This window comes from Caretta caretta, chromosome 2 (assembly GCF_965140235.1).
Source record: "Caretta caretta isolate rCarCar2 chromosome 2, rCarCar1.hap1, whole genome shotgun sequence".
NCBI classification, from domain to species: Eukaryota; Metazoa; Chordata; order Testudines; family Cheloniidae; genus Caretta; species Caretta caretta.
This window is the reverse complement of record NC_134207.1, coordinates 62,731,669-62,758,718: the sequence shown is the minus strand read 5'-3', so window position 1 is coordinate 62,758,718 and position 27,050 is coordinate 62,731,669.

The following is a 27,050-nucleotide window of genomic DNA, read 5'->3' as shown; positions in this document are numbered from 1 at the left end:
CTTGGTACCACACCTTTTGATTTGATTGTCTTATCTTTTCCAGACTTGGGTTTTCAGGGAACTTTTTGCTCAAAATTTACCTATATTACTAAATCATTCTTCAGTTACGCCAAGAAAGCCTGGCCAGCAATTTTGCCTGCATTTCTAAAAGTGCTTATTCAGATACCAGTTATTAGGCCCTAGTTGTTTAATTGTTCCCCAATGTTCCAAACCACACTGCCTTTCAGAATGAGTCCCTAGGTATCTAAAATTGGGTGTTTAGGAACTTAAACGACTGGGCATTTCAGAAAATTTGAATCTCCATTTGTGTTTTCTCTTTATTATATTGGGGTGTTGAAAGGAGAATATGAGAGAGAATGTTTGACTGTTGCCAGAGTAAAACCCTTTTTCACGTCAGGAATGGCTGTAACTCAGTATAGCAGAGGAAAGCAAAGCGACAAATGAGTTATGCATGGTCATCCCTATGGAATGAAAATAAGAAGTATATTACATTGCCTACCATTACATATTATATTTAATGATACCATGGCCAAGAGGGGATTTCTCTACAGCAAATGTAGATGTAAAGTTTTTACTAATATGGTTGTAGAGATATTATAATTTATTGCATTCTTCCCATTGGTTAGGTTTAAATATATAAGAAATTAATGTACATGTTTCTGAAGGAGAGAGACCCTGGGAAAATGCTTAGAAATAATCTGAAATGTGGCCACAGTATCTTTATTTTGTATCTAAGGCATCTTCCCAGTCAATGAACCTCTGTGAAAGATTAATGTAGTTTGAACTTTTATTGAGGAATATCATTCGTGTACTGTCACATTTAGCACAAATGGTGCTTCAGTCACAGTTCAGTAATATTCCAGCATATTATTTCCAAGGCATTTGAGAGTTTAGAGAATTATTGAAGGGCACACTGTACTCATTTGGTACTAAGGCAGAGTGCAGTTGCAGTCTCCATATGATTTCAGCAAATGGAATCATTGTTAATTTCATTGTACATAGCAAAATAGTGGTGATAATAACCCAGGGGAAATATCCCACTGGAGAAAATAGATGGAATATAGTGCTCTATGAGATCTCCACTAAGAATTCTAGAGGCAATATGGGAATGAGAAGAATTAGACTTCATTCCTATGCATTCTGTGAAAAGCTAAACTATTTTGTTTTACAAACACATATGTCTCAGAATATCTTCATTTCCATTTTCTGAATGTGCTGCAGATGAAAAAATTCAAGTCCTACAAAAATCACTTGACAGAAGGTAGGTTCAGATATTTCAATTTAGGGATCATTATTTGTATTAAATACATCTAAGGCTGATCCTGAAAATAAAGACCAAAGCCAAGATTTATAGCAGATGTTGCCTTTATACCGGTAGTTGTGAGTTTACTCTGTCCTTATACATTGTAATAGAACTAGTCTAATTTTTCATTAAAATAAAACAAATGTAGTCCCTTTTCTAAATTGTTAAATCATTCACAAATTGAGTCTGATTTCTATGAATGTGTTGTTTCCAAGTATTCACTGCATAGTTTAAGCAAACATATTTTAGCCTACCAGTTGTTTCCACCAGCTATTTACTATCTGTGGTTTGTGATTGGTCATCTAAATCACATGAGATTGCTTCTGCTTTCTGATTGGATGACAATCCTTTTAAACAGGAGAATAATGACAAACAATGAGCAGTGACTAATAAATACTCTTCTTTGTGCACAAATATCCATCTTGGTACTTGTATTGCTCGCATCACTACAGCATCTGAAAGCCTTTTTCACATGTAAATAAAGGTATTCATATGACAACAATAGCCATTCCCCAAATTTTCATGCAAACTAAAGTGAGTTGGTCTCAATTTGCAGGCCACAAATACTGTTGAACCAAAAATCCATTGAGAATTCAGAGGAACCAAAAAGCCACTGAGAATTCAGACTAATGTTTTCAATTGTGGACCAGACATTATCTACATGAATATCTACATAGAATCATAGAATATCAGGGTTGGAAGGGACCTCAGGAGGTCATCTAGTCCAACCCCCTGCTCAAAGCAGGACCAATCCCCAGTTAAGTCATCCCAGCCAGGGCTTTGTCAAGACTGACCTTAAAAACTTCTAAGGAAGGAGATTCTACTACCTCCCTAGGCAACGCATTCCAGTGTTTCACCACCCTCCTAGTGAAAAAGTTTTTCCTAATATCCAACCTAAACCTCCCCCACTGCAACTTGAGACCATTACTCCTTGTCCTGTCCTCTTCTACCACTGAGAATAGTCTAGAACCATCCTCTCTGGAACCACCTCTCGGTAGTTGAAAGCAGCTATCAAATCCCCCCTCATTCTTCTTTTCTGCAGACTAAACAATCCCAGTTCCCTCAGCCTCTCTTCATAAATCATGTGTTCCAGACCCCTAATCATTTTTGTTGCCCTTCGCTGGACTCTCTCCAATTTATCCATATCCTTCTTGTAGTGTGGGGCCCAAAACTGGACACAGTACTCCAGATGAGGCCTCACCAATGTCGAATAGAGGGGGACGATCACGTCCCTCGATCTGCTCGCTATGCCCCTACTTATACATCCCAAAATGCCATTGGCCTTCTTGGCAACAAGGGCACACTGCTGACTCATATCCAGCTTCTCGTCCACTGTCACCCCTAGGTCCTTTTCCGCAGAACTGCTGCCTAGCCATTCGGTCCCTAGTCTGTAGCTGTGCACTTCCGTCCTAAGTGCAGGACCCTGCACTTATCCTTATTGAACCTCATCAGATTTCTTTTGGCCCAATCCTCCAATTTGTCTAGGGCCCTCTGTATCCTATCCCTCCCTCCAGCATATCTACCACTCCTCCCAGTTTAGTATCATCCGCAAATTTTCTGAGAGTGCAATCCACACCATCCTCCAGATCATTTATGAAGATATTGAACAAAACCGGCCCCAGGACCGACCCCTGGGGCACTCCACTTGACACCGGCTGCCAACTAGACATGGAGCCATTGATTTGCCAAAGCTTTGCTGTTGAGCCCGACAATCTAGCCAACTTTCTACCCACCTTATAGTGCATTCATCCAGCCTATACTTCTTTAACTTGCTGACAAGAATACTGTGGGAGACCGTGTCAAAAGCTTTGCTAAAGTCAAGAAACAATACATCCACTGCTTTCCCTTCATCCACAGAACCAGTAATCTCATCATAGAAGGCGATTAGATTAGTCAGGCATGTCCTTCCCTTGGTGAATCCATGCTGACTGTTCCTGATCACTTTCCTCTCATGTAAGTGCTTCAGGATTGATTCTTTGAGGACCTGCTCCATGATTTTTCCGGGGACTGAGGTGAGGCTGACTGGCCTGTAGTTCCCAGGATCCTCCTTCTTCCCTTTTTTAAAGATTGGCACTACATTAGCCTTTTTCCAGTCATCCGGGACTTCCCCCGTTCGCCACGAGTTTTCAAAGATAATGGCCAATGGCTCTGCAATCACAGCCGCCAATTCCTTTAGCACTCTCGGATGCAACTCGTCCGGCCCCATGGACTTGTGCACATCCAGCTTTTCTAAATAGTCCCTAACCACCTCTTTCTCCACAGAGGGCTGGCCATCTATTCCCCATGTTGTGATGCCCAGTGCAGCAGTCTGGGAGCTGACCTTGTTAATGAAGACAGAGGCAAAAAAGGCATTGAGTACATTAGCTTTTTCCACATCCTCTGTCACTAGGTTGCCTCCCTCATTCATTAAGGGGCCCACACTTTCCTTGGCTTTCTTCTTGTTGCCAACATACCTGAAGAAACCCTTCTTGTTACTCTTGACATCTCTCGCTAGCTGCAGCTCCAGGTGCGATTTGGCCCTCCTGATTTCATTCCTACATGCCCGACTACATTCCTACATGTAGTCACCTACTACAGGACAGGCCCAACAAGGAAAATAACAGAACACCATTGGCCATCACATACAGCCCCCAGCTAAAACCTCTCCAGTGCATCATCAACGATCCCCCATTCTCACAGGCCTTGGGAGGCAGGCCAATCCTCACTTACAGACAGCCCCCCCAACCTGATGCAAATATTCACCAGCAACTACACACCACACTACAGAAACACTAACCCAGGAACCAATCCCTGTAACAAACTGCATTGCCTTCTCTGTCCCCATATCTAGTGACACCATCATAGGACCCAAACACACCAGCCACACCATCAGAGGCTCATTCACCTGCACATCTACTAATGCGATATGTGCCAGCAATGCCCCTCTGCCATGTATGTTGGCCAAACTGGACAGTCTCTAAGTAAAAGAATAAATGGACACAAATCAGACATCAGGAACGGTAACATACAAAAGCCAGTAGGAGAACAATTAAATTTCCCTGGACACTCAACAGATTTAAATGTAGCCATTCTTCAACCAAAAAAAATTTCAAAAACAGACTTAAATGAGAAACTGCTGAGCTACAATTCATTTGCAAACTTACAGCCATCAGTTTGGGCTTGAATAGGGACTGGGAGTGGTTGGCTCACTATAAAAGCAATTTTCCCTCTCTTGGTATTGACAACTCCTCATCAATATTGGGAGTGGACCACATCCACCTTGACTAAATTGGTCTTCAACATTGGTTCTCCACTTGTAAGGTAACTCCCTTCTCTTCATGTGTCAATATATATTTATGCCTGTTTCTATAATTTTTCACTCCATGCATCTAAAGAAGTGAGTTTTTTACCCATGAAAGCTTATGCCAAATAAATCTGTTAGTCTTTAAGGTGCCACCGGACTCCTCGTTGTTTCTGTGGATACAGACTAACATGGCTACCCCTCTTATACTAGGTATGGGTTTGTACTCGATGCTCTTTGATTGTGTAATATTTAGAAGCTTGTGAAATGTGCAGGTCTATTTGACTATCAAAGTTGGGGAACGGCCCCGGACTGGGTCCACCCACAGAGATGAGATTGGCCATCCACATGAGAAGGGGAGAGAGATGAAAGGTGCAGGACTGGCAGTTTTGAAGGCTAGAGTCTTTATGTATCCACAGAACAGAGAGCATTGCAGCCATGCAAGAACACACAAATGTCAAGAATCACTGTGTTTGATTCAGTCCTGCTATAGCTTCCAGCAGCATATCCCAGGGTTACAGGACAACATTTAAGGGCAGTTTTCTGGGAGGGATTGAAGGAGGCTGCAATGGAGCAAGATACCTCACTTCCTTCCCCCCCCCCCCCCCCCCGGGATGAGCGTATCACAGAAATTTAGTTTTGAACATAAAAATCAGAATCTATGAATCCAATGGCCACTGCGGGGTGGTAACCAAATCCACTTATACAAACATGTAGTCCCCTCCTGTGCCTGCATTACATCTTGGACTTTTTTGTGAGCCAAGTAAAAAGTTAAGCAATAAAATAATTACACATTGCTAGCACTCTTCCAATCTCAGTTCTCTACCTTGCATAGGGTGAGCAGCCTGCCCTCTGCTATCTATGGGAATAGATGAGTGTTCTGGAGAGAATACATACAAGCTTTGTGGGGCTAAATATGACAACAGGGCCATACTGGACACAACTCAAGTTTATTATTCCACAGATACTGAAAGAAAAATCTTCTTACTGAAGATTGCAAACTATAAAACTATGTGAACAGAAACTAAAGACAGGAAAAAATCATCTTGTTTTTAAAGTATAAAACAAATGTTTCCATTTGCCAGATCAAGTCATTTGTTATGATTTTATTTTTTTTGGAGCTCTTTCAACCTCATTCCCAAAGATGACCAGGACAAAGTCAGTGACTAAAAGCTTCTGTAAGGTCCAAAGCAACTTGAATTAAATGTCTGATCAAGCATATTATCAATAGGTCAAATCCCAAAGACCATAGTATTTAGTCAGACAACTGCCATTGAAGTCAATGGGATTTTTGCCTGAATAAAAATTGAATAAAGACATCAGGATTTAGCCCTATGAATGGCCAGGAGACTAGTGTAATATTCTAGCCAAGAAGGACAATACTAGACCTCTGAACTAAACAGTTTCCATAATAAAGATCCATTTTGTTATATGGATGTTCACAAAAAAATAATCCTCTCAGCCATAAGTAGGGCTGATATGTAGGTTTGGAAGTTTTCTACATATCTACTATTTTAGTCTTTAAATATGCAGTACTGGTGATGGGAAAGAGTTTTTGCCTTCATGCAGGTTTCAGATGGAAACTGTGAAAGTTTAATTTTGAGAATATTCATATTGCCTGCTATCCAAGCAGCAGGCTGGATTCAACTCATGTGATAATGACATGTATATGAGACCCTCCAACCAAGGAGCCCAAAGTGCTCCACAGACTACACCATATGCATATATCACTTTTGAAGAACATGACACAATATAACAATACACAATGATTCAGGGCAGGAGAGGAACACTATATTCATTTGAAACTACAGGTGAAGTTTTAAGATATACACAATATAATTACACAAGCTGCATTGTCAACCAGGACATTAACTCCACTATTTCTGCTCTTGCAAAAGATAATATGGAAATTTCCTTGGTTGCAGGTAGTCAGAACTTCAGTTTTATACCATACCTAAACATCTTCATCTATTCCTACACAGTACCCCATACCTAACTTCATGCTGGGGTACCACCTACTAAGTGTCCCACACGATTTCCTTCACCATCTACAGTTTTCCTTGAAGTTTTCCCACCCACATACTGTCCAAATCCAGCACTTCTTACTTCAGGAGACCTGAGGAGATTACATCCTGAGGGTTATAGACACACCCAATGTGATCAGTAGCTTTATTTGGACTCACAAAGGAGAAAGAACTGAAAGGAAGAGATCAAGCCCAATCTTGAAAGAGAAACTTTGAGAAAGTAACATAAATTGGTAAGGGTCAAAGTGAGGCACATTTCTTTGGTTCTCAACTAGTTTCTAAAGGTTTTCTTTGTGTTTTGTTGGGTGAAATAGGTGATAAGGTAATTGTACATGGAGCGACCAGCACAGATTTTGTTTACATAGCCCTATTGTACTACACATCAAGTTTAAACTTCTTGATCTTGGCTTTGGTAACATTTTGACACATTGTCAGGTTGGTTTGCTTGAAGAACCTATAGGCAATAGCTTTTTACCTAAGAAGTCATTTCAGGCAGAGAGAGATTTGAGGCAAAGTATCAGTGCTACTGGTGATATTATCAGCATCTAAACAGAACTGCATCAACAAAACAAATTTCTTGAAGATCTAAATGCCTCTTTATTTGTTACCCTGGATATGAGGGGTGTGTGTGCCCCCAAGCTAATTGCAACCATATTATGTGCTTCAGCCACCATGAATAAATAAAAATAGAATACCACATAGTACATGGGTAATTTGAAAGTAGGCTTTTGAAAGTTAGGTCAAAAATAGCTGGGAATTTCTGCTAATCAGAATGGGAGGAGGGGAAAGAAAAGTCAACAATTGAGATTTCATCCACCAAGGTTTTCAAACCTTGGATTTAAGCACTTATGCTATAGAAAATTGTTAGGAATGTTTGTTGATAGTTTATTGAACATTAGAAAAAGTGATGATTTAGTAGGGGTCACTATGACTTATGTGTTTTGTAGAAGTTATAAAAGACTAGCTAATATACTGTACTTTGAAGCAGTCCTCTGAAGCCATCTTGGGAGATGTTTTTCCTGACCCTTTTCTCCCTGGCGGGTAAGCAACTGGCCACTGCAAACCTGTTAATTACTCAATACCATTCCAGATTTTTGGTAAATATTTGGGATGTTTTAAACCTATTGCTTATGTCTGTGTGTGCTTAAATCTAACAAATTGCAGTTTTAGATAGAGCACGCTTACTTGCATTAATCTTTTATCAGACAGAATTGCTGTGTTCCCATTGATATATTCCTGACACTGCCTGGAGTGAAACAGGTAAGTTACCACTGCTGTGGGTTCTGAAAACCCTGGGTAACACATTCAAAAACAAGTTTAAGCAAAAATTTGTTAGGACAATCTGGCAAATCCCAATATTATTATATTCAAGGCCCTACATCACGCAGCCCCGTCAACATCTCTGATCTGGTCTTCTTTGGCATTCCCTGGCCTTTTCTGTTCTACTAATTATGTCAGTCTTAATACCCTATTTATCATCTGTCAGGCATCTATATACCTTCTCCCAGGCTCACTTACGCTGAACTCATCAAAATCCCTCCTATAAACTCACTTATGTCATTGCATCTTGAAGCACAGGGATGAAAAAACAAGAAATGCAATGATGTGCACATGCCTCACTGAACTGAGTGATTATGTGATCTTACTGGTGTCATCCTCATCTCCCCTCTTTTTGCCTGTTCATTACTCTCCTCTGTTGTGTCCTGTCAATTGAGTCTGTCTGCTGCAGGAATTGCATTTTTATTTGCTCTTCTGAGGTATTAAACATTTTTGGGTGCTCAAAAAAATAAATGAAATAGTGTCTGATATAGAATGATCCTCAAATTCTAAAAAATGGAAAAGTAGATTAAGCTGGGCCTGATCCAATTATAAGGACTTTAGGAGAAAGGAAAGGCTACCTAACTCTAAACTAGCTAGCTAAGGTACTTATACGCCACTATTACTGTAGTATCTGAACTTCTTTAAAAGTATTTACCCCTCCCCCCCAAACCTCTGCGACAGAGCAACGTATTGTTATTCCCCTTTTACGGATGGACAACTGAGGCACAGAGGGACTTCAGCCCAGATCCTCAAACGTATTTAGGTACCTAACTCCCATTGACTTGCCTGAAGTCACACTGTATGAGCTGCTTCTATCATCTCTTCCTTTGCTTCTGGATGTAGTGAATGCCTGTGTTTCTGGAGACAAAGTGGATTGTGCTTGTACTCAGTTCTCATTGCTTCTTCTTGATCTTGCTATATTAACACAGAAAGGGTATGTTTTACATAGACACTCAGGACTTGCCAACCTTATATATTGTGCTTTGATTGCTGTCTAGTGTTGGGAGAGGGACTGTTATAGCTGGTGTGCGTACCACTTCTTTCCCTCCAATTCTGTATATGTGAAGTCATACACACAAAATCCAGTGGAACATATGGGGGGAGATTTTCCAAGTCATACACGGTATTGACTTTCAGTGGGATTTAGTAGCCTAATTGCCACTTGTGCCTTGGAAAATCTCCACCAGAGTGTATTTGACCCATATATTTCTGAAAGGACTGTTGGGAACAAGGCAATAAGGAGATTTTCACTTTACTAATATATTCCTGTTCTAGTTAAATAAATAAAATTGAACAAAAGCATAAACATTGGGCTGTATAACTTCACTTAAGTCTCTGGATCAGAGACTTCTCGACCTTTTGGTAACCACTTCTTGCCATTTGGGGCATTTTTTGAAGTTATGGTTTAATTCTCTTTTCACTCCGCCTCTTGGGAGAAGATGATTATCTCTTTTCGGTGATCCCTCAACCCGAAACGTGAGACCTGAACTTCCAACCTCCACATAATATATAATGCTGTACCCAGCCTTCCTGAATCATGTTCTGCTATACATGCTGCTTTTCTATTCTGCATCTGCTGTGGCACAAGCTCTTATCCTGACTTTCATTCTCTGACTCAATATTTGTACTTCTGTCTCATATGGTGATGAAAACATCTTTAGCTGCACTACACTGTAATTGGTATCAAAATATTTGGTAGTACAGTCAATAACAGCCACAACTTTCATTTATTGCTTCTGTCAGTATAGAATGATGGTGTCTTCAGACACTTTTTGGTGGTTTTGGCTTATTTTCTTCTAGGAAACAGGTACATCTTTCTCATTTTAATGGTGGAAATGCTATTTCTGAGTAAGGGAATCTTCTTTCTCTTAAGTTTCTTTTCCGAAGAAGTGCTTTGGAGGACCATGAAGAGCACTGGATCCCAGTGAAAGCAACAGCAGCAGCAAGCATACCTGCACGTTCATTGGTAATCTCAAACAGAGTCAATAGGTATGACATCAGTACCGAGTGGGAAAAGAGAGATCATAGTACAAAGACACTGTGGGTTCTGATATTGAATATTATAGCCTTTGCAAGTGTGGCAATCTGATGACATACAAGAACCCTAAAATATCACATAAGACTGGAGTAGAATGTTGGATTTAATATTTTGGAGACAAAACAGGTACACAGTACTTTGCCAATCACGAAGAGCTCTCTGAAATCTCTCTCACACACGTCTGCACATGCAGAGTAAAAGTTGCAGAACTGATCTCTCTGAAGCCCATTGTAAATGGGACCTGTACAGCCCTAATAGGTAAATGCATATAAATAAGGTGGGTTAATTTCTCTGTGCTGGAGAATTCATTGTTTGGCATAGAATTTGTATATTATATTTGTCATGCTGTCTGGAATGGCTCATGATTGAGTTCTTACCTCAGGGTAGACTGTCAAAAACAGGACAAGTTGGTGGGGTATATTCTACTATTAGATTTCACCAAACCAGTAACAAATGTGAACTCTTGTCTTACCATTCACAGACAGTCCACTTAGACTCTCCAGTCTATCTTGCCACCTGGACAAACTGGACTTAGTGATAAATGGTCATTTACGCTAAAAAAAAATAAATAAATCACACCACATTCAGGTTGCTTCCAGTCCCAAGAGACTGGTCACTTACCTAAGCTCAACTGGTGCCCTAGATCTTACGACAGAGACAACGCCTGCAGCCAATCCTGTAATAAACTATTTAAAGGTTTATTAACTAGGAAAAGGAAATCAGAGTTATATACAGGTTAAAGCTAGCAAACATATGCACACCAATGAGTTACAATCTACAAAGCTGTAGTGATCTGTACATTCAAATTGTCTTTCAGGGCAGATCCAGGAGGCAGTCCCTGGGGATCTCTGGCTACAGTCTAGTGTCTCTGGTCCTTCAGAGTTCAAACAGCCAAAAAGATGCAGTTTCTGCTTGTCAGGGATTTTTATTCCCTTCCCCCAGAATTCAAGATGATGGGACAAGTTCACATGCACATCTCCTCTTCACAAGTGGTGGGGAGCAATCAACAACGTCTTTTGTCCTCTGATGTTCCACAATGGTATGTCTGGTGTCAACTGGGCGTTCTTTTGTTGGGCAGGTGAGAACACCACCTGTTGCAAACTAGTATTTCACACTTGGTAATGTTTCTCTCCTGACTGTGGGGTTTATAGTTTCAGAGCAAACACTTAAATATTACCTTATGACATGAATATAGATATTACAAGTGAGATTAATATACACAGCAACACAGAAACATTTCACAGAATCTAAACATTAAATATAATTCTTTCAAGAATTATACCAATTTTGAGCAAAACTAACATAACAGGTGACCTGGTCTGGTCTCCAGCTATGAGGTTGTCAGTTCTTAGCTAATGTCTGCAGCCTCGTTAAGAGCTGGCATCTGGCCTTCCAGCATCAAAATATTGACGAGCAGAAATCAGTTAATCTACTCTGGGTCTAGCTGATGCACTGCCAAAGCTAATTAAAATACCTTACTGACTGCTGCAACATGCACTGTCAAAGAAAAAGAAGAATTTGGTTTGTTCTGATTTCATAATTGAGGAACCCACTTTTCTTGAGTGCTGACGCAAAAGTGGTCAGAGAGAAGTAATCTTTTAACACCACATACACAGAAGTGCAATTTCGATCTTAGGGCTTGTCTATACAAAAATGTTGTATCACTTTAAATTATACTGGTGTAGCTAAAGCAGTAAGATTCTTCCTAGTGTGGACGCAGTTACACTGGTATAAAAGGTGCTTGTACGGCTACAGTTATCGCCACATAGGGAGGGGAGTAAGGTATACTAGTAGAAGCACGATTATACTGGTATAACTGCATCCACAGTAGGATACTTATATATAGCCAGGATACAAACCAGTATATAGGCAAGACCTCGGTTTGTTGTGTATTTTCACATGGCTTCATTTCCAGGTTCCTATCTGTACCGCACGAAGCGACAGAAAAAGAGAGAGAGAGATTCTTCTCATGGTATAATGTTTCCAGTCAACCAGAAGCAGGAAATTCCAGAAATAACATGAGATGGGCTATTACAAAAGACTTACAGCTCAATTTTGCACACCCAAGAGATATGGATAGGACAACCAGACTTGTGGATACTTACTTATATGAACAGAAACACCCTTGCAATCTTACTGGGCTTCACCAATCAAAGCTGTGATCTCAACACAAAGCATCACTCTAGGGCTCAAAAGATAAGGTACCATTGTCTTCATAATATCAAGATAATCCAGAACTTCAGTGTTTATTTACAAAGATCCTGGGCTAAATTCTGCTCTCAGTTACACCTATGTGAATCCAGAGGCACTCCATAATATCAGCTGAGTTACTCTACATTTAGTTTGGTGTAAATAAGATCAGATCAGATCTTCTGCCACTAAAAGTAGATGGAATTTACAGCATGGGGGGAAAACACACACACACACACACACACAAGCTTCTTACATTTACAAGATGATTCAAAACTCAGGTTAAAGAAAGTTAGTTTGCTTATAACTACAAATACTACCTCTGTAATGAAAAACAGACACTCAAGTTAGATGAGGTTTGCCTCTGGCCCATGCAAGTTATCCATGTAAAAAGTAAAAAATAAGACTGAGATCTAACAGTGAAAAACAAAGGAATTGAATATTCAATCACAATCGCACCAAAATTTAGTAGCCAAGCAAATGCATCTATCAAAGGGAGTTAAAGATGGAAAGTAATCCACTACCTTATGTTAAAGATGAGAAAAATGGTCTAACAGTTCATAAAAACAACCCCTTCGCCACCCACACTTTTTTGGCATAACAAAATGCAAGGGAAAATTATACCGTTCTAGAGTCAAATTCCATATCCTCTAGTATTGTGACAGGGCTTGCAATAATATTTCTATGCTGCCATCTAGTGCACTGCTCAAAGAATACAGGCTTCTTGTCTCAGTGGCTAAAACTAATAGGGAGAAAAGCTCTCTCTACCCTCTTTTCCACATATAAATGACTTATTTTCAGTGCCCACCAAACAACACAACTTTACAAGTTCCCTGCTATAGCAATTATTATGAATACATAATAATGAATACATAATTTCATCTGGCCAATAGTTATATTGAAGCCCATATTTTGATACAACATTCATTAGGATTTCTTCATGCCCAATTTGCAGAACAATTTAAAAAGATGCTGAAATTCTTTTCTGTAAGCGTGCATGATTATTAATTGATTAATACGAGGAACTGACTATATGTAATGATATTGTAAAGGTCCAGTCCTGCATCCCCTACTGAGTTCAATAGAACTATACAAACAAGAAACAGCTATAGGATTGAGCCAATATGTAGAGAAATACAAATCTGGAGAAGTGGAAAAACCTGAAACATGGTAGGCCCAATTAGAAATTAGAGTGTGTTTATACCCCATAGGAGATCAGCATAATCAGTCAGTCAATAAAAAGTCACCTTGAAATAAAGGTATTATATTAAACAGTTCAGAGCACAGAGGTCTCCATTATCACTGAGTGAAAGTACAACACTACAGTCAAAATACATTTAAGCTTTGCTAATTGGGAAACAAAGAACAAAAATATCAGAAGGAATGGATGCGTGTAATATAACTTGAGGAATTTGAAGCTATATCAGCACACCTAGCTCCAGTTCACCTGCATCCTTTCACATAGGCTGCAGAACTATGGCATGGAAAGTAGCTGAGACACACAGATGTGGCCTCATGTTCACTCAATGCCACAATATCCAGAGGCACAACATAAGAGGAAATGATCCTTCTCCAACGTACAATCTGAAAATAGTCTCATCCTTTGGTAGAACCCCAGAATTAGCCTGTTCTTAAGAACTTTTTATATAAAAGTGGAAACATTTAAGTAACCTCTAAGAGTTTAGGGAACTAGGCAAATTCCACAGGATTTTTCAATAATCAAAAGAATATAGCTACATCAACAGTAATACCAGTCACAGCTCTTCCCATCAAAACTAACAGTAATGTCTTTCTGAAAGGTCATGGTGCTAATACTTCCTTCCAAATATAGTTGAAAGAAACAAAGCAAGTCAGTCGTTCTCTCATATTAGACTCTCCAAGTTCTCGCCTTCAAAGAGTCCTGGCTCAATCAGGATGCCTAGTAAAGAACTGCAACCTCCACACAAAGTAACATAAAATTTTCAGTCTTACAAACCCTCTATAAGGGCCACATTCCACTCTTGTTGGGCATGCAGAACTCCCACTGATGTGCCACCCATGATCCCGGTCCTTTTTCTAATGGTCTCAAAGTAATCAAAAGTCTGTGTACCACAGCTAATTTTGGGGCTGGGAGCTCATAGTACTGGGATGAAAAAAAAAAAAAAAGTATCTCCTGAAACTCTAGAGACCTCCACAATTTAGTTGCCCAATAAACACCTATGCCCACTCTCTAATATCCACATTTCAGAAATATTCTTCCAGTTTTGTAAGGCTGTGTAGTGCAGGACTCTACACTGGACCCAAAAGAACATAAGAATGGCCCTACTGGGTCAGGTCAAAGGTCCATGTAACCCAGTGTCCTGTCTTCCAACAGTGGCCAGTGCTGGGTGCCCCAGAGGGAATGAACAGAACAGGTAATCATCAAGTGATCCTTCCCCTGTTGCTCATTCCCAGCTTCTGGCAAACAGAGGCTAGGGACACCATCCCTGCCCATCCTGGCTAATAGCCATTGGTGGACCCCCACTCATGCAGGTCCTACAGAATTGGCCTGCTCATTCAGCATCTCTGATTTGATACAGGCACCCAAATGTGAACATACACAAATTGGAGAGAGCAGGGAAGACTTTCTGTAATTGGTATCCTGCTCTGCTTGGAGCAAAAGACACACAGGGCCATATAAAGGAAAGGAGAGTGCCACATAGTAAAGAACTTCCCTCTCTGGCCCTTATATGCCCAACTGGGCAAGGAAGAGCACCACTGAGCAGGGAAGCAGAAAGGAGAGCTAAGATCAAAGCATGGAGCAGAAAACTAAACAGTGGAGGGTAGGAGGTGAACAAAATGGTGTTGGCAACTCTCACTATTTTATCACTGCTTTTGTGCTATTTGCTTGTTTTTCTTACAGTCCCCACTCTTAAGAAGTAATTCTATGGGAAACTCAACTTTCATTAGAATTTCTAACCCTCACCGTTGCAGAGAAAAGCTTGAAAACATGCCAAGTGCATCTCAATGGTTAAAAAATAACCCCAAATCCAACAAAAAAAATGGCAAATAAAAAGAACCCACATTTATTTATTAATGATCCCAGAATTTTAAACCATTCTTTTGAAGGGGGGCCAGGCTTGACTCATGATTTTTAATATTTGAGGTTGGAAATACTGAGTACTGGGAAAGAGGAAAGTAGAAGAGAGAGCAAGAGGGAGGAGTACAAAAAGCTAAAGACAGAGTATGCCTTGGAGGAAGCAAGTATTTACTTTACAGTAACTGATTTTTCTGAATGTTTTGTCCGGGTGGATCCCATTTGTAGTGTGTGTGCACCTCACACAAGACTGGAATCTCTGACCAGCACAGCCTGTTGGGGCTGCACCTGCACTGTGTCTCTCCGCACGTGTCCCCACTCCAGAATACATAGGGCAGAATGGGCCTGATGGACTCTCTGTTCCCAGCAGAATCCCAGCAGAGGTGGACTGTGAAGTAGCAGGGATGGTTGACTGGGCATAGGATCCACATAGGCTAAACATCTCAAAGAAGCACAGTTACCTCAAGGAAAGAAACTGTTCTCTTCTTCTTCACATCTTTGTAGATCCCGTATGTGGTGGCTGGCTGTCAGTGTCCCTAGCAATAGAAGTGGAGGAGACCTCTCTGTGGTAAACTAAATAAGGATTGCAGAACTGCAATGCTAAATTTGGCCAGATCCAGGATATAATGGTTTAAAAAGTATGAGCTGAGCTCCATGGAGCTGCTCTGAGAGAGCCAAGAGGCAGTGCTAATTTGTAATGAAAGAGGTGCTGGGGATCAAACAATTTTTTACTTTCATAACTGACATGGCAAGCCCAGAGGTGCTGGGGCTATGAACTACCAAGCCTTGAGGTCCCAGGGCTCAGCCCTGGCAAGCCTTGGCACAAGAGAGCACTGGAGTTGCCTTTGCTTCAGTCAGTGCTGAAGGATGCAAAGGGCCTGGCTCACTAACCAATGTGGATTGATCAGGTTTTTGGGGCTGAGATTTAAAACAGTCAGAAGATTCATGACTTTATTCCTCCTCTTTGGTTTCTCATGCTCTGGGAAAGAGGATCAATACTGACAGTCACCCATGATACAACCTACTGATCGGCTCAGTCTCAGTGAAGTGGAGGTGATACCAAGCTTCAGAGCTGAGATCCCAACTAGTGTAGAGATTGATTTGGGAAAACAAAGGCAGCTTGTTGAAGGGTTAGAGAGTCCCTTCTCAGCACTGACCAAAGGAGTTTTAGGGATAGAGTCCCTACTTACTGGGGTCCTGAAGGAATGGGATTTTTGAGAGGATAGTCCCTTTGGGGAATCAGAGGGACATCTTTCTGAATCTCCCCTTAGAAACTGCTCCAACAGAAAAACATTTTAGCCAGGTATCTCTGGAGTGAGGGGTTCTGTTGGAGGAAGACTGGCACAGGGAACAATGATCTGGAACATGTCCCTCACCCAAACACAAAAGGCAACAATTATGACCATCCAGTGAAGGAACAATATCATTGCACGATGGGCAGGGCTTGATGCCCAAAGATTTGAGCTCATCCAGTTGGTGGGATGGCAGCTCAGTGCTAAAGTGAACCAGACTGTTTACATTTAAAACAAAACCAAATAAGAAGCTGCTGAGAGAAAGGAAAAAAAATTCTATCTGAAGCTACAAAGACAAGTTGTTTTGAGGTAGCGGTAGACGCTGCGGAGTTCTCTCTCTGCACCATGGGCAGGAAGACAGCACTGAGCCAAGGCTTCTCTGTCCTAGATGTTCTCAGGTGGGGAGATGAAGGCATGAAAGGCACAGGTGCAGCCCTAGAAACACAGATGGTCAAGAGAGTCGATCTCACAAGCATACATACCACACACAGAATCCCCATGGAGAAAGATTCCAAGAACTACAGAGACAGAAAGGCAAAATTAGAGGGGGACAGAAAGGAGGAGAAGGTGATAGCAGGAAAAACAGGGAGAGGGGGAAAAAAGAGGCAAAAGGAGAGGACAGAGCAAAGGGAAATGCAGGGGGTGGGAACAAAGAGTAAACAGAAAGCAGGAGATGGACATGGAATAAGAAAAGAGACCCTGAAGAATTCATTTTAACCCTACAATATTATATAGTACTATAGGAATCCTACAGTAGTTAGAACCTTTAATGTAGGATTCTGTAGTATTATTAGATAAGTGCAGGTAGGAGATAAGGGTAAAGACTAGAGGAAAGGAGAAAGTTAGAGAGACAAGAGAGGTTAACCAGGAGAAAAACTTGCCTGTTAAACTAAAAGTACAGAGCTCAATCTTCAGTAACTTGTTACTAAGGGGATAACAGGACCACTATAGTTATTTCAACACCAGTCATTCTGGTACACATATTTTCTATACTAGGCGTTGAGGGATGTGCCATGGTAAAAGAAAAGACAAAACTAGAGAAAAACATAAGAGGAGTTAAAAATATTTACTGTCTTGGAAGAATATGGTCTAGGAATTATTTTGGGGAAGTTCTATGGGTTGTATTATACAGGAGATCAGATTAGATGATCAAAATGGTTCCTTCTGGTCTTGCAGTCTAGGACTCCATGAAAAGGCAATGCACCAAGCAGCCACTAATTACAAAATGGCGACTGAAGGGCTACAGCTGCTTTCCTCTGCAGGATTTAAAAGGCTAGTCCCAGAAAGGTATGTTGGGAAGAAGTTCCTACCAAAGGGCACTTCTGTGCTAGGGAGAGTTGATTACAGAAGGAGTGGTTGCTTTTATATGCTACTACATACTACTACTGCATTGCAAGGTGCTATTTTATTAACAATTAACATAAGAATGGATTATTGGAGTAAACTCTAAAAAGTGAAAAGGAACATTTATCAAGATGATCATGTTTATATTTCCTTATCTGTGTTACTGTTCAATTTTACATCATTAACATGAAAAGCATTTTTAAAACATAACTTGATATTCATCATGTACATTGCATTTGTTTGAGCATTTTACTCATATCAGATGGTGGAACTAGAACAGTCCGTTTTGCTTTCTGATTTTTATCAATTTGTAAGATGATGTTTCAGGTTTCCAGCAGTGCAAGCTAATTTTGTCTGTTTTCCCATCACTGTTTTTATTTCTTTCATAAGTATTTGTATTATATCATATGCCTAGTTACAGTCCCACATATTTAAATAGGAGTCACACCGGGCCCATTCTGAATAAAGCAATGGTCATTAAAACCAAATATGAAAAAATATAAAATTACTTAAATATCTCAGTTGAGACTTTGACACTTGAATATATGTAAGCTACCAAAGGATCACAGCAACTAATGTGCTGTATTTGAAACCTACTTCATAAATTAGCGTACAGGTCTAAATACCACAACATAATTCGCATGATCTATTAACCAAATACATACATCATTTTTACTAGTGGAACATCATTTATTTCTACAGCAGAAAGTGTTTCAGTGGCAATGGCCTTTTGTTTATATTACAGTGGAGCATACTGATAAATTAGCATACTTCTATTTCAACAATTATGCTAAGGGACAACACTGCTATTACAACAGCATTATATGTGGACATTTTCATCGGCACTGACAATTTTTACACCATGCAAGTGTTAGTGTTTAATAAGGACATGCATTCTATACAGATGGAGGACTTATTTTGTAATAATGATGTAAAGGAAAAGTGGACTGGGTCTGTAGTTGATATCCAAACTGATGCTCGCTACCACTTCTATCTAGAAGTAGGTAGGTACTAGCGATGGACTCCAGTCACAATGCCTGGATTCAGATACAAATTAAATAAAGTTCACTGATGTTTAAACCCAGGGTTTTAGTTTGACTCTTTGTAGAAATGGGCTCAAACCATGAAGTTCAAAACCAGATCTTCATTTTCCCAAAGCTTTGGGCTGTTCATCTGTAGGACTTTGGCTGAGACACACCTCTCATACTTTACCTGGCAGCATATATATTTTTACATCAGCCATTGACAAGAGACTTTGACTCAGTCTGACTGGCCATGGTATGATATTGTTCTTTCACTAGAAATACAGTTATTGGTGCTTTGATATTGATTGCCCATATGGTGACTCATAAATGCTTATTTTCTGGACTATGGACTGTATATACCACCATGTTGACAACTAGAATATTAAAGTACAAATAGTTGCATTCCTAGTGGAAGTAACATCTGCAATGATCTGTCTAGCTTCCACCAATGCATTTTTCTTCATTCAATGGGAGTTGCATGTGAGTAAAGTCTACAGGATTAGGCCCATCCCCTCCTGTTTATGTTTTCTCCTCTCCAGTCACCCTGTGACAATTCTCTATCCCTTTGTATATATGAGTCTGCAGCTTCTGGCAACGCACCTGTATGGGCCAGGAAATTAGGAGTAGAACTAAAGTACTGCTTTCCAAAAAAGAAATGCAGTTAGGGCCTCATTCTATGCCATGCTCATCTGATATCAGGGTTAGATAGGACTTTGGTCAGAAAATTGAGACAGCCCCTCCAGCTTGCATCGGGAGGTTGTGTGTGAGAGATGGGGTCCCTAGAAGAGCAGGATCTGATGTAGTTACATCCATCATACAGACCTAAGGCAGTTCCTGTTGAATTTTTTTCTTTGCTAATTTGATTTACTTAAATAATGCAGTTAACATTGCTTTGCACGTAAGATCTCTGTTCCTCTCCAATGATAATACTACCTAGTTCTTATATAACACTTTTCATCAGTAGACCTCAAAGTGCCTCACAGAAGTCCCCATCATTAGAATGTATGATTTCCCCAGTGTAGGTTTGTCGAAATAGCTCAATAAAACATATTTTAACATATTTATAGTCACATTTACCATTTTAAAATATCTTAAGCTACTCGGTGTTCTCTCCGAGAACCACAGCTCACTTTTCATAGTTTATGAATGTCAAATTATATATATGATAATGGCTGTCTGATTTTCATCATTCGATTATACATAGGAATTGTTGCTCAATTCCTTATTGCCTATGAAATTACAGTACTGCAGCACTGATATCAGATTCAAAATTCATTTTACTCTATAGGTTGAGGGCGGCATTATTAACTACTCATTTTATCAACTGTATGTGTTGATGAAATGCAAAACTGCAATAAAAGAAGCACTCAGATCCCCATCCCACCCCTCGCGCGCACACACGATAAGTTGAAAAAGATTAGAATAGCACAATATACTAGAATCTTGTTTGACTGACATTGGACACACCAATCTAAACTACAAACAATCGACTAAGGTCAGTACGTTTCCAGGAAATCCAGATTGGTGAACAGCCTGTGCCAGGTTTAAGCTACAATGCATGCACATCAGAACGGATAAAATGTACCATTCTGTATTTTGTAATAAATAATGCAAGGTCTCATCTTAAGAAAGAAGTTATTTGAAAATAACCTGTTATCTCACTGAAGATTTCTATGTACAAGCACCATTTAATCTATTGTTTTTTCTTAGAACAGAATTTTGCAGGAAGGCATGAGCCTTCATTATTGAAAGGCTACTAATAAAAGCGGTTTCAAATATATAGTCTTTATTAACTTTATCTTTGTTTACTAAATTGAAGGGTTTGGATAAACCTTCATTTCAATCAGCCAAAATAGCCCTGCAGCTCATGTAATTTACTGTTACAAACAGCAATGCATATTATGTACCAATACATCTAAACATATGCAGAAACAAAACTGATTACATTCACTTTAATAATGAGATTGCTTCTGTAGCATAAATGATAGTAAATGCTCAGCTATGTTAAATGACTGCTATTTTTCCCTCTTATAGTCAGTGATATGTCTTCATTGTTTCAGTAATGTAGCCAACAATTGAGAGTTAAGTAGTAGCCCCTATTCACTATCAGTAAGCTTTACAGTTACTTTATACACCAAGAAATAGACTTTTAAAAAGTCATTTTACTATGTCTCACTGAATTACAGTATATAAACAATAATGGTTATTTGCTAAAACATAATAGCATATATTTATTGTAATAAAAGAGATAACACCATGAAAATGTATATTTTTTTATTTTATAAGCATTGTAGAGAATTTTAAAGGGATTACTATGTCACTATTAATCATGGCATTTTCACATTTGCAGTACAATTTCGTAATCACTACGGTTCATGGAGGCTTTTATAAGCCAGTGTTTTGAGGTAGTTCATATTTTATTAGCAAAAATGAATCTTGTAATAATACCAATTAAACATCATCTTTATTCCATTCTTATGTAAGATTAAACTACCTCTGCTCCTGTGGCACAAAGCCTGCTAAAAGGGTAAAGCTCATGTGGACAGGCAATGGAGCTTACTCTTAAATGCTGGTTCAAGAGTATACAACTTGCTCCTGCAAAAGCCAAGGACCATCACAAACGTTGGCGCTTTTCATTCCAAGATTTCAAGCTGACCTTAATAAATAAAAATTCACATACAATTTTCCCCCTAGGAAGAATGAAGAAAGAACCACATTACATATGCTAGTCACATTGCCTAATGTATCACTGGAAAGTGTTTAGATACCATGGTGATGGGCACAGAATAAAAACCTTAATAGAAGAGAACAAAAGCCCTTTGAAATTTATATTTACTGCTGGTAAGGTAAATGTTGGTGTCCGTAGTGTCTGAAATACCCTAATTAGAGTATACAGAAAGGTACTGAGGGATCAGAATCACCATTTAGGGGAAATCATGGAGAGTGGAGTGGCTGTTGCCACAGATTCTTCCCTCCATAGAACTTTAACAGCACAAGTGTCTAATTTGAGAAGAAAACTAGCTTTCCAGCATGTCTGTTTTGAAATGCAGCATGCAGCATTCACTAGTAAACATGTAGTCAGGCATACTAGTAAATGAATTTTTCCACCATTGGCTTGAGTCTTCTGGGGAAAGTGAAGAAACCTAGGCCCTTTACATGGGAGACTGCCCAGTCTAGTAATTAAAGCACAGAATTGGGAGTCAGACTGGCTTAATCTTTGATAATATTTAAGATTCCTGTGTGATCGTGCGTGGACCCCTTCCCTATCCCAGATAATTATTGTATGTTTATGACTATGCTATCTGAGCACCTGGTTACGAGATCAGTCAAGATGAAGGTGACAGCTGAAGAAGGCAGTGACCCCATAGAAGTATTATGGAAGGTTTTTGCAGTATTGACTTCCGCTTTGTTTCATGTCCTGCATTTAAAAGAGCCTTTTGGGTAGCACGTGCACATTTTCACCATTTATTGCTCACATTAAAAATGCTTTCTATATATTAAAATTGGTGCTAGACCCATTTTCACTATCACTTCCTGGAAATCCATAAGTATTGTATGTCATCCTAGCACAAGCACTGAGAGTTGGCTAGAGCCATGAGCATTAGCCCACTATTAAAATTAGGATAATGTTGTAAATTATTTAGATGTGGAGGCATTTATAACTCTCTAACAATTTGAAAACTATTCTGGGCAGGGACCATGTCCCTCCTTCTGTTCGTACACTGCTCTGCTCCAAACTGTATGTTTGGGAACTACCCCAATAAAACAACCTGTACCATTTCATTTTACAAAAAGAAATGTGGTACAAGTTGGATATCCATTTACAGCTGTTTTCAAGGTATATCTTCAACCATCCCCACTGACTAATTCAGCTGATCTCAGATTTATTTGGCAGAGAGGCTCAGCCCCACTTCTGCTCACTAAGGGCTTGTCTACACACAGAGAATTGCACTTGTTAACTTAAATCTGTTTAAAAATGGATTTAGTTTGTGAAACACAAACCCTTGTGTGGACACCTATATCAGTTTAAACGTGGCTTTTATAGGTATAACTTGCACCTTAAATGGATCTAAGGCAGATATAAACTGATACAAGTGTCAGCACACGAAGTTATACTTGTTTAAAATCACTCTTTTAATTAGATTGCTGCAAGTTTATGTTTAAATTAGACGTAACAATATCAATGGTGTTTGCTCTATGTAAACTGTAAGAAATAAGGACAGATATATTTGATTTTTGTTTTAACTTAATGGAAGGCTATTGCACTAAGTTTTAGAACATAGATTTAAACAGCAAGTTTCACCTCTCATCCTAGTCAGATGCTGAACCTCACTGAGACAGTGACCCTCCAACTAAATAATGTGTACTTAACTATTCCTGGAGAGTCACAGTCTTCATCTATGTGAAAGGGGTTGGGTGTATTTTCTTCTCCCTCATTTGTTTTCAATGCTTAGGTTTTAATAAATTGTTGCATTTGCATTTTTGGGCACTAAAAGGTAGTTAGAAATAGGGGAGGTTGCACGATTCAGGCCTAAACAAGGGGAATACAGCAAAAGCTGCTGCTGCTGCTAATTTTTATTAAATGTATTTATAAACTCCACTAGTTGACAGCTGGAGAGTTGTTCAGAGGCAAAAAGGAGAACCCACATTTTATTTTCCTGTGTACACAGTTATAGGAATACTTCACACCTGCCAGTTTATATCTGCCCAGGTATTCAATGTTCACTTTCGAGTTAGCCCCACACTCTACTCTCCTCCTCAGCTTACATACCCTATAGCAAAACTAAGCAACATCAGCTATTTTCATATGAAACAAACCATAGGTGTTTGGAGAGTGGGGAAGGAACAGCGTATATTGTACTTCGTTGTGCTGTAAACATTCTACAGTATTTGACAGCTATTTACATGGAGTCACATTTAGGGGTCTTGATTTTGCCTCTACCTACCCTATCAGCACTTATTCTCATTATGAAAGAATATGGTAGTGATAAAGACACTACACTCTACACCTTGAGACAACCCAGGCTCTTTAACTAGTACAGAAGGTAGCAGCCTGCTTGGTAAGCAGTGCTTTCCAAGGGGAGTACATGACACGTGTTCTCCTTAATACTTCTTTCCCAAGTTGAATTCTTTTCTGAGGCCCCTGATTTTGCAAGCTTTTTATTTTTATTTTAACTCCTTAAACCAGCTTTGAAGGACTTTTTTATCCCTGATTTCGGTCCCAGGCAGTACAGATACCAACTCATGACTTCTAAAATTGGCAACCTTTACTAATTTCTTGCATTTTACCAAAACTAGGGATTGGTGAAGACTATCCAAACCTTCTGTTAATTAAATGTGTTCTTTTCTGAATTCCTGTGTGCTCCTGAGCTTCCCCTCATTATCAAAATCCTGGTTTAAAACCAAAAATGAGTTCCTTGAGCCCATGTCCTTACACTAGCATGTGCCTGATTACTTTTTACAAAAATGAAGGTTACTTGTTACTGGAATCCTTCAAGATGACTCTACATATTCACACTTATGCATTTTGCGCCACCTTGTGCAGCTCACAGAATGAACCTACTTCAAGTAGTACCCGTTAGAGCACATGTGCACCTACTCCTGTCCCTGTCTCCTCACATCTCCAAATGTTCTGAGGGCATGGCTACATTATGGGCACTGCATACTCTACTACCTCAGCTCCTTCCACTGCCAACCAAGAAAAAACACAATAGGACTTTGAGAAAGAGGGGAAGGTTGGTGGGAAGTGTGAATATGCAGTCATCTCGGAGAACTCTTGGTACTAGTAATGGTCATTTCTTCTTTGAGTGGCTCTGCACAGTCACACTTATGGGTAGTCCAGCAAGCAGTGCTGAAAACTCAGGAGGAGGGAGAGTCCTAATTAAATGACTGATGCCCCAGTTGACCAAATCTAGCAACCGCTCTTGAAGCTAAATCCAAAGCATAATGTTTAGTAAAGATATGTATTGACTTCCATGGTAGCAGCCTTACAGATTTCTCCAGTAGGAACATGCTGCTATTTGCTGAGACCGTACAAGAGTAGGCACAGGGACAGCTACTAAGTTGTTATATTCAGTGACATTGTTTAACCCATCTGGAAATAATCTGACCAGATACAGTATAGAGACAAAAAGAAAAGGAGTACTTGTGGCACCTTAGAGACTAACCAATTTATTTGAGCATGAGCTTTCGTGAGCTACAGCTCACTTCATCGGATGCATACTGTGGAAACTGCAGAAGACATTATATGCACAGAGACCATAAAACAATACCTCCTCTCACCCCACTCTCCTGCTGGTAATAGCTTATCTAAAGTGATCATCAAGTTGGGCCATTTCCAGCACAAATCCAGGTTTTCTCACCCTCCGCCCCCCCCCCCCCCCCCACACACACACACAAACTCACTCTCCTGCTGGTAATAGCCCATCCAAAGTGACCACTCTCTTTAAAATGTGTATCATAATCAAGGTGGGCCATTTCCAGCACAAATCCAGGTTTTCTCACCCCCCCCCCCCACCCCCCTCCAAAAACCACACACACAAACTCACTCTCCTGCTGGTAATAGCTTATCCTAAGTGACCACTCTCCTCACAATGTGTATGAAAATCAAGGTGGGTCATTTCCAGCACAAATACAGGTTCTCTCACCCCCCCAGCCCCCCTTTTTTTTTTCCAAAAAGCACACACACACAAACTCACTCTCCTGCTGGTAATAGCTTATCCAAAGCGACCACTCTCCCTACAATGTGCATGATAATCAACGAGGGCCATTTCCAGCACAAATCCAGGTTCTCACACCCCCCCCGACCCCCATACACACAAAAACTCACTCTCCTGCTGGTAATAGCTCATCCAAACTGACCACTCTCCTTACAATGTGCATGATAATCAAGGTGGGCCATTTCCAGCATAAATCCAAGTTTAACCAGAACATCGGGGGGGGGGGGGGGGAAGGGGCGGGGAGGGGGGGTAGAAAAAAGCAAGGGGAAATAGGCTACCTTGCATAATGACTTAGCCACTCCCAGTCTCTATTTAAGCCTAAATTAATAGTATCCAATTTGCAAATGAATTCCAATTCAGCAGTTTCTCGCTGGAGTCTGGATTTGAAGTTTTTTTTGTTGTAAGATAGCGACCTTCATGTCTGTGATTGCGTGACCAGAGAGATTGAAGTAATCTCCGACTGGTTTATGAATGTTATAATTCTTGACATCTGATTTGTGTCCATTTATTCTTTTACGTAGAGACTGTCCAGTTTGACCAATGTACATGGCAGAGGGGCATTGCTGGCACATGATGGCATATATCACATTGGTGGATGTGCAGGTGAACGAGCCTCTGATAGTGTGGCTGATGTTATTAGGCCCTTTGATGGTGTCCCCTGAATAGATATGTGGGCACAGTTGGCAACGGGCTTTGTTGCAAGGATAGGTTCCTGGGTTAGTGGTTCGGTTGTGTGGTATGTGGTTGTTGGTGAGTATTTGCTTCAGGTTGGGGGGCTGTCTGTAGGCAAGAACTGGCCTGTCTCCCAAGATTTGTGAGAGTATTGGATCATCCTTCAGGATAGGTTGTAGATCCTTAATAATGCGTTGGAGGGGTTTTAGTTGGGGGCTGTAGGTGACGGCTAGTGGCGTTCTGTTATTTTCTTTGTTAGGCCTGTCCTGTAGTAGGTGACTTCTGGGAACTCTTCTGGCTCTATCAATCTGTTTCTTCACTTCCGCAGGTGGGTATTGTAGTTGTAAGAATGCTTGATAGAGATCTTGTAGGTGTTTGTCTCTGTCTGAGGGGTTGGAGCAAATGCGGTTGTATCGCAGAGCTTGGCTGTAGACGATGGATCATGTGGTGTGGTCAGGGTGAAAGCTGGAGGCATGTAGGTAGGAATAGCGGTCAGTAGGTTTCCGGTATAGGGTGGTGTTTACGTGACCATTGTTTATTAGCACTGTAGTGTTCAGGGAGTGGATCTCTTGTGTGGACTGGACCAGGCTGAGGTTGATGGTGGGATGGAAGTTGTTGAAATCATAGTGGAATTCCTCAAGGGCTTCTTTTCCAGATGATGAAGATGTCATCAATATAGCGCAAGTAGAGTAGGGGCGTTAGGGGACGAGAGCTGAGGAAGCATTGTTCTAAGTCAGCCATAAAAATGTTGGCATACTGTGGGGCCATGCGGGTACCCATAGCAGTGC